Raw genomic sequence first — 8,815 nt, 5'->3', positions numbered from 1 at the left:
GCCGCTTTTATTTCGAATTGAAAAGCCCGCCAAAATGCCAGAGGAGAATGTGTGAATTCTTATTCGGTGATTTGTTTTTGCCATTACAAAAATATATTCCAAACGATCGTACCTTACTCCCTTTCCTAATTTGCATCTTCAAAAACATTGATTCACCAGTGAGTCAATTTTTCGAGTCAGTCTTTTTATTCCGAGAGAAAGCGAGCATGTTAAACACCAGTGAGTAATGCATTGCTGGGGAGTTATTCCCATTCAGCGGCAGTGAAAAGAATACATACTGCAATGTAATTTGTACATCATATATGAAGGTAGTGGAGTGTTCCGGATTAAATCCCCTCTCTCCTAATTATCTCCCTTGGCGTTCCCACCAGCTGTAACTATATGATCATTGTTAAAAATCACACAACACCAGGTTATAGTCCAACAGGTTTAATTGGAAGCACTAGCTTTCGGAACGACGCCCCTTCATCAGGTGGTTGTCATGAAGGAGTGGCGCTCAGAAAGCTAGTGCTTTCAATTAAACCTGTTGGACTATATTCTGGTGTTGTGTGACTTTTAACTTTGTACACCCCAATCCAACACAGGCATCTCCAAATCATGACTACTATATGATCATTGCTGAGAAGGCAGGCGGGAAATCATCAACCGTTTTCCTTCAGATTTGGACATCCTGCCGAGACGTAGATTAGAGAAAGGAGTTTTATAGAAAATAATGTTTTCATACTTCATCGTTAATTTGCTTTTAAATTATAAAAGTACAGTACACACACAGTCTCTCTTTAGGAGAAGTGAACACATGAGCTGTTTGAAGGATCCGAGATGCTTTTTGGAGGGGAGGTTCAGACTCGATGGGCCGAATGCCCTCATTCAGCCCTGTCAGGATTTCATGAACTTTCTTCGCCATGAGCGCAATAATAACGAACACCGCATTTAGGTTTTATTTTAATATCATGCTCCCTTGTTGCAAAAGTGGGCGACACGGTGGCACAGTGGTTACCACTGTTGCCTCACAGCGCCTGAGACCCGGGTTCAATTCCCGCCTCAGGCGACTGACTGTGTGGAGTTTGCACATTCTCTCCGTGTCTGCGTGGGTTTCCTCCGGGTGCTCCGGTTTCCTCCCACAGTCCAAAGATGTGCAGGTCAGGTGAATTGGCCATGCTAAATTGCCCGTAGTGTTAGGTAAGGGGTAAATGGGTGGGTTGCTCTTCGGCGGGTCGGTGTGGACTTGTTTCCACACTGTAATGTAATCAAATCTAAAAAGCTCAACATTAACTATTCCAGTCCGGCAACTGTTCTGGTTTGATCTCGGTTCATTTTGAAAGCTTCGAACCGAAGCAACCCAACAGAATCCCGCGAATTCTCAACTTTTGTAAGTTAAGAAATCAGTGTGTAATGTATCTACGCGTGGGTCTGTAAGAAAAAGGGAACTTATTTTGTTTCCCAATGATGAATCTCAGGGCTCACACCCCAACCGGGGCTTGTAGCTTCCGGAATAATCAAATAGAGAGTAACTTGAGCAAATAGCAGTAAACAGAAAAAATAGATTCACTGGTGTTTAATATGTTCCCAAGAGGTAGAGAAGAGAGGGCACGTTCTCTTAACTCGAAGCCAGCGCCTAATCATAATCAGTTTTCTTTCCAATTTGAAAAGCCCGCCGATTCACAAGTAACGGAGTATGTTTTGCATAAAAGAATGCTGTATAAGAAGGAGGACGTTGTTCAGAGGAGAATCCACCAATACCTGTTAATTAGGTTACAAATGTATACTTCAGACAATCTCTCTCGCTCATTCATTTGCCGAACCGCATCTGTTTCTTTCTACCGTTTTTTTTTCTGGACCTGACGAACTGGCAGAAACAAAACCAAGCGCCAAGAACTGCAATCTGCAATTAATCTCTTTAATTCACATTTCAAAACCATCCCGATATGTTAATTAAACATCTCATTCCTTCTCTCACGGAATAAACCGCAGTCACGGAGAATATTGGTGGCTGCCAGAGAATTAAGCCAAATTGGTACGCAAGAGTAGAAAGTGGTTCGTACAGATTAAGGACTTCACTCTCACAGTCACACAGCAGAAACTGACTAAACTGCTCCCACTTATTCACATTGCAGAGGCTGACAGGGAGAGAATGGTAGTTACACATATATTCTCATTGCTCAAAATAGGGCAGGACTTACACAGTTAATGGTAGGACCCTGGCGAGTGTTGCCAAACAATAAGACCTACAGGTGCATATGAATAGCTGCTTGAAAGTGGAGTGGCAGGTATAACAGATTGTGGAAATAAGGAATTTGGCATGCTTGCCTGTAAGCATTTTGAGTTTAGGAGCTGGGATATCATGTTAGGGCTGCACAGGACATTGGTTAGGGCACTTTTAGCGGACTGCATACAATTCTCGTCACGCGGCTATAGGAAAAATGTTGTTAATCTTAAGAGGGTGCAAACAATATTGACAGAGATGTTACCAGGACTAGAGGGTTTGAACTATCAGGAGAGGCTGAATAGGCGGGGCTTTTTCTTCTGTGGAGGATCGGAAGCTGAGGGTGATTTTTACAGCTGCTTATAAAATCATGAGGGGCATCGATAAAATGAAAAGTCAAGATTTTTCTCCTCGATTGGGGGAGCATAGAGGGCATAGGTTTAAGGTGAGAGGGCAAAGATTTAAAATTACCTTAGGGACAACTTTCATGCAGGGGGTGATGTCCATATGGAATGAGCTTCCAGAGGAATTGATGAAGGTCGGGAACAATTACAACATTTAAAAGTAACCTGGATGGGTAAATGAACAGGAAGGATAAAAAGGGATATGTGCCAAATGCTAGCAAATGAGATTTGGTCAGTCTAGGGTATCTGGTCAGAGTGGACCAGTTGGATGAAAGTTGCAGGTTGATAACTAGATTCCCACATATACACTACAAAAGCTTGACATGTGGCGTATGATAAATGCAGTAATAAACCAGTGACTGATATGTACAGATTAATAACTACACTCTGAGATAATAGCCTTTATATCTTTACCCCTTACACTCCATCATAGTGAGAATCCTTACTCCTACCATATCCTAACCCAATCACCACTTGTGGTTGATCTTCAAACACGGGAAACAGCTTCTCTTTATTCACCCTGTGCATACACCTCATAACCTTTTACACCAAAATCATGAGCCCCCATTCAGTCTCCTCTGCTCATGAGAAAACAATCCAAGCTTATTTAGTCTCTTCTTTTCTTTTGGAAGTAATGTTTGTGCTTTGATCCTAATCCCCAATATTGGATCTGGGTTTAGCACTGCTGCAATCACTGTCGGTTTCATGTGAATGATTTATTGTTGCATCCTGAAGCAGCGCATGCGTGATACTGCGCCTTCCCCAAAGTTGAACGTTTGTGACGGAGAGGCATGCGTGAGGCCCTCCCCCAGCGCTGCCATTGAGGAGCATTTACTCAGTGAGTGCAAGAGGTTTGTTTGAAACAGACCGCAATGGAGAGATCAGCGCCCAGGAAAGCGAGGGAACAGCAGGCTCCTTCCAGCAGCACATCGGGATGGGAGCCTGGGACACAGAGGGGGCTCCGAGACCGGGATTGATTCGGGGTGAGTTCAGGGAGAACCGGGGGCTGTTTGTAAGAGGCCGAGCGGAGCAGGAACTGGTCCCGGAACTTGGAGTGAGCGGGCTGGGGGGAAGAGAGAGGCCTTTCTCGGGCTGTGTGTGGGCCTGCTGAGGGAGGCAGAGCGGGAAGAAGCTGCTGTGGAACATTCTTGTGATTTTTAATCCCCTACACACTGAGGGAATTAAATGTTTAGCTTCTGTTTCATGCTGTTTGTTGATACTGGGCAGTGAAGAATGGAAGTACAGACCATAATTTTGTGACAATCTTATTAAAGGACACGTATTAAAGTGAACAGACTTGAAGTTTCGAGTAAAACATTAGGCATAGCGTCCCTTGTTCTTTCCTTCAACATTTAGTGTATTGGCATCTTGCTATTGATGTATGTCAGCATTGCAGCTGCTTCAGGAATTCCCATTCATGGATGTGTGCAGATGTTAGTTCTGGATCTCGCCCAATCATCACAAAGTTGCAAATAAAAGAAAAGGAGACATGGAGCAACTCAGGGAAAGAGTGGAATTGAAACCTGGTTCTGTTTGAATTGCTAGGTTTAAAAATACCCAAATGATTATTAACTGATTGCCACACTGATCAGTTTAATCTTGCCTAACGTAGCTTATATTGCTTTACAGGTGAAAAATCTTCTGTGTTCCTCCAAGGAAATATTTGAATGATGAAGGCAATGTCATATTTCCTCAGTTCAAAGCCAAGTGTGACCAGCTGCTTCTAACAAACAGCAGGTATGTTACCACTGTCAAAACAGAGAACATCCTTTCCACAGGCACAGAGCAGATTGAATGAGACTTAGTTTGAGCTCAATTTCCAGAGATATATCCAAACAAACTGCGGAAAGACAAATTTCTTTTTTTCTCTGCATTCTCCATAGACATCTTCCCAGTTTCAATTAATATGATTGAAACTGGCCACTACCATTCAGAGCATTTTTGAGGCCGACTGGTTGTCTAAAGTAGGCAATTGGTGTACTAAATCCAGTTTACATTTTAAAAGGGCATTTTAAATGTCACAACCCAGATAAACAATGACATCAAGCGTTTACATAATTTCAGCAGCCATATGTGACAAGTAGTGAATCATTACTGAGCGCACAATATCAATATGAGAAAACAATATCATTTATTCAAATGCTTCCTAAAACATCATGGGATATTCTTGATCAGGTCCAAGAGTTTGAGACACCTTTATGTTTTTTTAACGTCTCTAGTACTTCCTCTTTTGGCATGTGGACTGTTTTCACGATGTCAATATTTATTTCCCCAAGTTTCCTAGCCTCCACTCCTATGTCTCCAGATGTAGAACAGTAACTGTACTCAGATATTCATATTACAAAGAATGGCAGATTCAGATTGATCAATGCATTCATACATTAGTAAATCAGAAACTGATTGGGAGAGATTAAATATAAATTGATTAGTTATTAATAATTCATCTAGCAGAAACTTTCAGGGGTAGTCTTTTAGTTAGAATTAGAATCCATACAGTTTTGAAACAGGACCTTCAGCCTGGCAAGTCCACACCGACCCTCTTAAGATTATCTCAACCAGAGCCATTCCCTTATCACTCTACATTTACCCCTGACTAATGCACTTAACCCACACATCCTTGAACACTATGGACAATTTAGCATGGTCAATTCACCTTTGGACTGTGGGAGGAAACCGGGGCACCCAGAGGAAACCCACACAGACACGGGGAGAATGTGCAAACTCCACGCAGATAGTCACCCGAGGCTGGAATCAAATCCAGGTCCCTGGCGCTGTGAGGCAACAGAGCCAACCACTGAGCCACTGTGCCGTATAATGTGCCGCATTATACAAGAATATTCACATTGTAGAAACTGACTGGTACAGATTGATTACAACACTCATATGTTCACAGAACAGAAACTGATAGTTACAGATTGATAACTACATTTTCACATTGATATTGCAGAAAATGACAGGTATGATTTAGTGAATATATTTGCATTTTTATAAGCAGAAACATTCAGGGATATATTAATAACTGCATTCATACATTCACATATCTGAATCTGACAGGTACAGATCAAAAACTAAACTTGCTTATTGACGTAGCAGAAACTGAGACACACAGATTGATACTTGCACTCATACATTCAGATGGCTGAAACAGACAGGCACAGATGGATAACTGCATTCACATAGCGGAAACTGACAAGAACTTTCCCATAGCATAACCTAACAGGTCAAGATTTATTACTATACTTTTAAGTTCACAGAGGGAAAAACACATGTCATGTACAGTTTATAATGATACTCAAAAATAACAGAGCAGAATCTCACAGGTACATATTGGGAACTACACTCTCTCATTGATCTAACAGAAATTGACAGATGCAGACTGATAACTACACTGACACATTCACAGTACAAACTGACAGGAACACATTGCAACTACCCTCATTCATTCGTGTAGCAGAAACTCACAGGCACAGATGATAACCACATGTTCACAGAGCAGAAAGTTACAGTCATAAATTGATAACTGGACACAAACATTCACGTTACAGAAACTGACATACATTTTGATAAAGGCATTCAGACATTACAGCTACATGTTCGTATCAACACTCTCATAGACAGACAGCAGAAGCTCACAGGGATAGGTTGGGAAATACACATGCACATTTGCATAGTGGAAACTGTCATGTCCATTTTGATGACTATATTTGGATGTTCACAAAGCAAAGACAGATTAATAACTGTACCATATTCATAGAACAGAATGTGACAGATGTATTTCTATATGCACGTGTCGGAAACTGACAGAATTACAAATTGATAACCTCATTCACATATTCACAACACAGATACTGACAAGAAATGATTGATAAATATACTCACATATTCACCAAGCAGAAACTGACTGGTACAGATTGATAACTAAATTCACGTGTTGAAATAACAGAAACTGAAAGGTACAGACTGACAGCAACACTCTCATTCTCATAGCTCATACTGCCAGATATTGGTTGAGATGTACACTCTCATTCACATAGCAAAAACTGGCAGGTATAATTTAATTACTTCCTTGGATATATGGAGGAGACACTGACAGGGACAGATTGGTAATTACACTCTTCTTGTCACGTAACAGAAAATCACAGGTACAATTTGATAACAACACTTCCACTTTCACTTAACATAAACTCTCAGATACAGTTTGATAAGTACACTTGATTTCACACTGTATCTGACAGGTAGAGATTGAAAACTGCACTCTCGTATTGACTTGGCAGAAACAGATAGGCATAGATTCAAACCTGTGCTCACATATTCACATTGATGAAACTGACTGCTAAACCTCCGTATATGGAGAGAAAATTTCCTGACATATAATTTAGTAAAGAAACTCAAATATTCACAGGGCAGAATATATTGATCACAACACTGTCTCACCAAGACAGGAAAATATTGATAAATACACTCACATATTCACATTGCAGAGACTGACAGAAAGAATTGCTTCCGAATTTCTCATATTCAAACAGTAGAATTGGTCAGGGATAGACTGACAATTTCACACACACATTCAGCCAGAAAAAACTGACAGTTGTGGATGACAGGGACAGATCAAAACTATACTCTCAGAAAATTTTAAAGCCGAATCTGATAGTTTGCAGAATGATAAATGCATTTACACATTCACAAAGCCAAAAACTGAAAGTTACTGATTGATAACTAAACACTCTGATTCAGAGAACAGAAACTAATGAGGAAAGATTGATCAATTCACTTTCACATTGCAAAGACAGACAGCAATAGATTGATAAATACACCCACAGATACAGAGCAGAAACTGATAGGTACAGATTGATAACTACACACGAATGTACATAGCAGAAAGTGACATGGACAGACTGATAACTATAGTCACACATTCTCGTTGCAGCATCTGACAGCAACACATTGATTGACAATCTCTTGTTCACGTGACAAAATTGACAGGTAGAGACTGAAAGTGACAGTCACATTCACATATCAGAATCTGACAGGCACAGATTGATAACAGCACTCTCACATTCACATTGACTGAAACTGACAGGTATTTGTTGATAGGTGAATGGATTTATCAACAAACCAGAAACTGACAGGGACAGGTTATTACTGACACTCTCAGATTAACAGAGCAGAAACTGACAGGGATAGGCTGCTCAATAAACTCACACATTCACATTGTAGAGACTGACAAAAACATATTTATAACTGTATTTTGACATTTACAAGTAGAGATGGATAACTCCATTCGAGTATTCAAACAGAAAAAATTGATAGGTCCAAATTGATAGCTATATTTACATATCCATGAAACAGAGACTGGCAGGAACAAATTGAGAAATAAATTCAGATTGCAGAAATGGACAGTGCTCTCAACTGCAGGGTTATGTGCTGTTAGCAGGAAGATGGAATTAGAATGGCCACTTGGTGTCTTTGGGTTGGAATGGACAAGATCGGCCAAATGGCCCTCTTATGTGCAATGTAATTTCAATGGATCTATAGTTCTCTGTCAATCTGTCGCTGTGAGTCACTGCTATTTGAATGCAGAAGTAATTTAAGCAAGGCTGAGAGGGACAGAATGTGAGAGTGTGGTTGTTATTCACAAAGTAGGAATTGACATGTATAGTTCAATAAATAAACTCCTATTCACAGACCCACTTGCATAGGATAGTCCCATTCATGGAGATGAACAATTATTGGTTAGTTTCTGGACCTCACTCAATTGGTATTGTATTAACAAAAAGAAAAATCATCAGACATGGAGCAAGAGCAGAATCAGACATGTTGTTCTGTTTGAATTCCTGTCTTTAAATAAAATATTCTAATGATTATTAACAGAATGTTGCATTGATCAGTTAAAGATGGTCAAACTTGGCTGATGGTGATTTACAGGAGCTTTCTCTTCTGTCTTTCTCCAGGCAAATACTTGAAGGACCAAGACAATGTAATATTCCCTCGGTACGAAGCCAAGTGTGACCAGCTGCTTCAAACAAACAGCAGGTATGTTACTGCTTTCCACAGTCAGAACAGATTGGGTCAGCTACTCATTGAGCTCAGTTTGAGAGAGAGATGTTCAAACAACTGAGAAAATATCAATTTGTTTTGTTCTCACAATTCACAATGCACATGTGTCCAGTTTGAACAAATTTAGCATTCACAGCTCATTGATGTATGC

This window comes from Chiloscyllium plagiosum, chromosome 50, assembly GCF_004010195.1.
Source record: "Chiloscyllium plagiosum isolate BGI_BamShark_2017 chromosome 50, ASM401019v2, whole genome shotgun sequence".
NCBI classification, from domain to species: domain Eukaryota; kingdom Metazoa; phylum Chordata; class Chondrichthyes; order Orectolobiformes; family Hemiscylliidae; genus Chiloscyllium; species Chiloscyllium plagiosum.
Note: the sequence above shows the minus strand (reverse complement) of the source record.